This window comes from Cryptomeria japonica, chromosome 8 (assembly GCF_030272615.1).
Source record: "Cryptomeria japonica chromosome 8, Sugi_1.0, whole genome shotgun sequence".
Classification (NCBI taxonomy): Eukaryota; Viridiplantae; Streptophyta; class Pinopsida; order Cupressales; family Cupressaceae; genus Cryptomeria; species Cryptomeria japonica.
The window spans coordinates 501742974-501748973 of record NC_081412.1 but is presented as its reverse complement, the minus strand read 5'-3'; positions in this window follow the sequence as shown (position 1 = coordinate 501748973).

Here is a 6000-nt window from a genome sequence, read left to right as displayed (position 1 = left end):
GAAAATTTATTGAAGGATAATCAATAGTGAAACTCTCATATCTCTTTGAGGGAAAGGGTAGTTTTCCTCTTGATCTATCACTCACCATTTTCCCACCATTACAAGTCTATTCAAAAGTGGCGAAGGATTTGAAAAATAATCCATATCATGTACAATGGGGAATATTACGTATGACATTATGGAAATCATTTCAACATTCAATTTGATGCAGGTAAAGGCTACCAATGTGGAAACCAAGGACAGAGTAAGGACTTCATACAGAGCTACTCCACATGAGTTACTGGAATTCCAATATCCTTCCTCACTGGTTGTGTAATTTTATATATCTATATTTCAAATTTTTTTTACAATGTGGAAAGGTTAAATTCATCTCTACAGAGTGTTTTGGCTCTGGGGTCTTCATTACAAACAATGTTCTACAATTTTGAGTGGTCTACCTTCATAAGAAGTTATTGTGACATCAAGAATCAAACTTCACGGGAGAACGCAAAACTTGGGTCTTTATGCAAATTTCCATCCACCGAGCATGTTTGACACATTTTCAATACTGTGTGGAAGTGTCGAATGGGCTGTGAGGACACAAATAGGTGTAGAATGGATTATGGCACATCCAGTGGCTACTCCAAGCATGGTAGCTTCAAGGTTAGCTTTGGTGGTTATGGATCTCACACATTCAAAAGACTATACCAGGCTGATAATTGGGGCCTTTTTTCACTCCTTTATTTTCACTTGGGAAGAGCTCAATTTACAATTAAACATTTATGATCTTTTTGCTGGAGATATCTAGTGGGGTGGTTTCCTGAATAGGGATTTCTTTCTTTTTTATTCAATGCCATGTTCAGTTCTTCTCTCCTTCATATATGGGTTTGGATACACTTCCCCACAACCCTTTCTTCAATGGGTTTGACAACATGCCCTCCAAATTGGTGAGCCCTTGACTACAATAGCAATGTAAAAGTTTTATGCAGTCTAGGTTCTTAGGGAGCACGCTTTGTTAGATCCACATGGAACATATTCTACATTCCCTCTTCCAACGGATGATTCCTCGTCTCAGGAGTCCGACATTGTTGCATGAGCAGAGCTCGAGAGGATGCTGAATTAGGTTGAAATTAGTTTTCTCCCTACTACAATTTTGTTGCCCCTTGTTCATACTTTGTATATTTTGTCGAGCTTGTCTTTTGCTCTAGTTTTTTGAGTGGGAGATCAAATGGGATATATCGTAATAGCAAACAAAAATGTAAAGGTTTGTCGTACTAGTTCACCATTCATGCTATTTTACCTTTTGCATGAACATCTAATTTTCTAATTTTGCAAGTTGGAAATCTCCTATTGTCCATAGTTGGGCAATATTAGTCGAGGTGTTTTTAGTTTGGATATTGTAATCTCTATGTAATTTCTTCTTATTTTATATTACTATATTATAGGCCTCGACCTTTCTCTTAAAAAAAAATGTTATTCTTTCTAATGTCAAGCCTTCTAAAAATAGTTTACTCATGATATTGCTTAGATTAGCTTCTTCCAGCACAAATTCTTCATTCCTTATATCCATGTGTTAATTTTGGATACCCAATAGTTTGGTGCTATGTTCTAGTACACTTTGACCTTCAACCATGTTTAGATTAAACAACTTTATTCTTGTTATAGCTTCTGGATTATATTGTCTGAGTTTATTTGCATCAACGTTTTGGATCACAATTTGTGATCTATCATCGCAATGATGGATCACAGAGTGTGATTTGAAACGTTGATGCAAATAAACTCACACAATCTAATCCAGAAGCTATAACAAGAACTATTATGGAACGTGGAAAACTAATATCTTTAACTTTAAACAACTTTATGTCAAAAACCATCATCCAAAATTGATTAAGGTTGATTGCATACATTCTCCTTGTTTTAGGTTTGCCACAAGATCAAGTTATTTAATAGGAGATGAAGTTATTTGAATCAAGTTATTTAATTGATGAGCTAAAAGGCTCTATAATGAATGGTTCATAGGGCACAACGCTTGTTGTAGGTTTTGCAAAAAACACAATTTTCTGCCCCAATAAGCCTTACCCACTCAATGTAAAAACACACACTACCATTTCAACCTTGTTTAGTAAATTGGAAGGATTTTATAGTGGATTTGAAGATTAATGGGAGTTGACCAAAATATAGAATGCAACACTTACAATGGATTTTCTAGCACTTGCACTTGTTCGTCCTCTTTCTCCCTCCATTTTTCAATTTCTAGCTGGTTGGATGCTTTGTGGGCAGCTTGGTATTTCAATTGATCCTCGCAGTCATTATGCCAATGGGGTTTCTACTGGGATTGCTTATAGAACTGGATTATGCGAACTGTATCGTAGCCCCAACTCTCGGCTCTTGCACGCATGGGATTTATAAAAATAGAGCTCATTTTTTATACTTTCAAAAGAAAAATTTATATTTCAAATTTAAAATACAATTTGGGTCCAATTATTTTCCTTCATTTTAGTTATTATGTAAGCTTGAAGCACAAAATGTCTACAAAACACTTTATTTGAACACCTCCTAGATCAAGGCCTAAAAATAATAATCTAATAATAATGCTACATTAGAAATTGATTTGACATTCTAGAATAATATGCACATTTCACTAAATTAATGTGTTGTAATATTATTTGTCCATTTTAGTTGGCTTTTGATTAAAGAGTTCGATCTAACATCTACTATCATGCAACATTTCCTCTAAGTAATATCTTTAGTTTGCATGAATAAACTTCTTCACAACTTAAATATAAGATAGATATAAATATGTAAATATATGCCAAGTCAATAAGAGTAGATGGTGCAAAGTATCTAGGTGGTAGATAAGGATACGATGATATGATTGAGTCTTTTCTTACGCCATGAAGGCTTTTAATAATTTGTGATTTTGGGTCTATTTTAAAATGGATAGTTTAAACAAGATGTGCTCTTCATATATGAATTATGATCTTCAATGCATGCTTCACAAGTGGGATATTTTAGTGCTATAGGCAATTTATAACAAATGGGTGGCCCTAGGAAACTCATGTAAAATATCTAAAAGTGACACTTATCTTTCTAATGTCAAGCCTTCTAGAAATAGTGTTTTATTAAACTATAAGTAAAAAAATTATTCATGGTTTATATCATGGTTTAGGGTTAGAATTAGGGTTAGGGTTTATATCATGGTCAAGGTTAGCATTAGGGTTAGGGTTTGGTTTAGATTTATTATTATGATTAAGGTTAGGGTTTAGTGTTAAGATTTGCTTTATAGTCATGGTTGGGGTTTAATGTCATGGTCAGAATTATGTTAGGGTTAGGGGTAGAATTATGGTTAGGGTTAGGGTTTGGATTATAATTATAACATGTTTTGAGTTTACGAATAGGGTTTTGGTTAGCATTAAGGGTAGGGTTGGAATTAATATTAGGGTTGGGATCAGAATTATAATTAGGAGTAGGGTGAAGATTTAGATTTGGTTAGGGCTAGGGTTAGGGTCAAGGTTAGGATTAAGGTTAAGATTAGCATTATGATTAGGATTTGGCTTAGGTTTATGATTATGGTTATGCTTAGGGTTTAGGGATAGGGTTACCTAGGATAGGGTTGGAATTATGGTTATGATTGACGTTTACATCATGGTTAGTGTTTGAGGTAGGGTTTGGTTTGGGTTAGGATTTGGATTTGAATTATGGTTATATTTAGGGTTTAGGATTAGTTTTGAGATTATGGTTATAAGGGTTAGGATTTAGGTTTAGCATATGGTTAGGGTGAGGGTTAGAATTATGGTTGTGTTAGGGTTTAGGTTAAAATTAGAATTAAAATAAGGGTTCAATATAGATTTGGAGGATGGGGAATGCAAATGTTTGGATTTAGATGGAGGGACTTTAGATTTAGTAGGGATACAAATGTCTTGCGAGTGAGCTATGAGACCAAGGCCATGATAATTGAAATTTAATTTGATATGAAGGATTTCTAATATTCCTTGTTCATGGAGGCCTAACTCTTTTCCTTGAAAATGTATTTTTTGACAAATTATATTACTAATAGGATACTTTTTTCTTTCAAAACAAGATGCAAGTCAATTTTGAGGAGGGTATGATATGGAATGAATGATAGTCTCATGAAGTAAATTGCATTGGATCAAAGTGGACGAACCCATTTGATAATTATGAGGCTCGTGAATATTTTGGATAGCAGTGATGAGATTTTGAGGAGGATTAGGATTATGGATGGGATTAGGAGGGATGACGGTTTCTTGAAATAGATTAGGATCACAACATGGAAATGAAGGGATACTTTGATCGATACTTATAAGGGGATCATGAGATGGGTTGAATGGGATATTTTGGCAATGAGGTGGATTATTGGGAGGGATGGAAGGGATATATTGATCTTTCTTAGGAAGTGGATTATGAATGGGAATTGGAGGGTTGCTTTGATCTTGATATGCAAAGGGAATATTGGACAAAGTGGAAAAGATGGGATCATGAGGTGGATTAAAAGGGATACTTTGCTCTTAATTTGGAATGAGATAATTGGATGAAGTGAAAGAGGTAATTTTCTCTTGATTTTGAATGAGATCATTGGATGGGATAGAATCGATATCTTGATCTTTGTTATGAAGTATATTATTAAAGGTACTTGGAGGGCTACTTTGATCTTTATATGCAATGGTATCATTGAACAAAGTAGAAAAGATGGGATCATGAAGGGGATTAAAAAAGGGATGTTTTTCTCTTGATTGGGAATGAAATCATTAGATTGAGTGAAAGGTATACTTTTTTTTAAGATGGGAGGATATTATCTTGGATGGAATGAAAAGGGATGATTAAATCATCAAGACTATATTCTAGATAGATGGGATCTTGGTCAACAATTGGAGGAGACTTGAGAGTTTTGGTATCTTGATCTTGATTCATTTCAGGCTTATTTTTTCACAATTTGGACTATCCTCTTGACATAGATCCAATTATAATGATAGGGTATGAATTTGGATATCTATGGCAATTTTTAGATGAATTCGATATTTTGACTTGATAGGAATGGGTTTTGAAGAGGATATTTTGGAGTAGGCTTGATTAGCAATGGAGCAATGTGAATCTGAAACCGAAGACCATTGAAATAAAATAAAACCATATGCAGAGTGAATTTGAAATGAAAGACTAGTGAACTCTGCAAACAATTGAAAGGGTTTGAAACCATTAAAACATCGAAACCATTGAAACCCTCAGACATGAACAATGAAATTTAAAACCCATTAACAATGATGCTTGAAATCCAAATTTATAACCATTTTTTGGCAATGTGCCGGTCAAAATCGAAGACAACCCACCAATTTTATTAGTGATTCATGAAATGAAAACCTTTTTTTTTGAGAAGTCACCATTAAAAAAACATTAGAGCTTGAGCAGAGGATTACAATTCCTTTTTTGCATGTATTTGTGTTCATGAACACATCATTTAGTGTTCAGAGACACAAAGACTTGCCGAAACGTAGCTGGACATGCAAACAAAGTAATGAACGACATAACACAGTGTCAAAAAACCGTAAAAGAGGAAAGAAAAATGCCAAAAACAAAGTGAATGGAATCAGTAGACCTCAGTGAGGGGAAAACCTCACCTGGGTTGAAGACGAACGACAACTTTGAGTCCCATATCGATGGCATACTCTCCTCATCGCCATCGAAACCTACAAAACCCACATAAAACAGAAGTACATAGGAAACATTGAAAAAACGAAGCCCCCCAATTAATGAGAAACCAGGTAAAGCGAGATGAAAACCAATCCTTGTACCTGGCAAAAGGTGCGCACACTCTGGCTCCATCCCAAATTCCTTCAATGCCATTGCGAACAGGATGTGGTGCAAAACAAAACGACAATTGCAGAGAGTGCGACAAACACACCAACTTCGACAAGCAGTGAAATGCGAATGGGCATGCGCATTGAATGTTGTCGTGCATGAAAAGCGCGAAGAGTGAGGTGCAGGAAGGGCGAGGTGACATGTACTAAA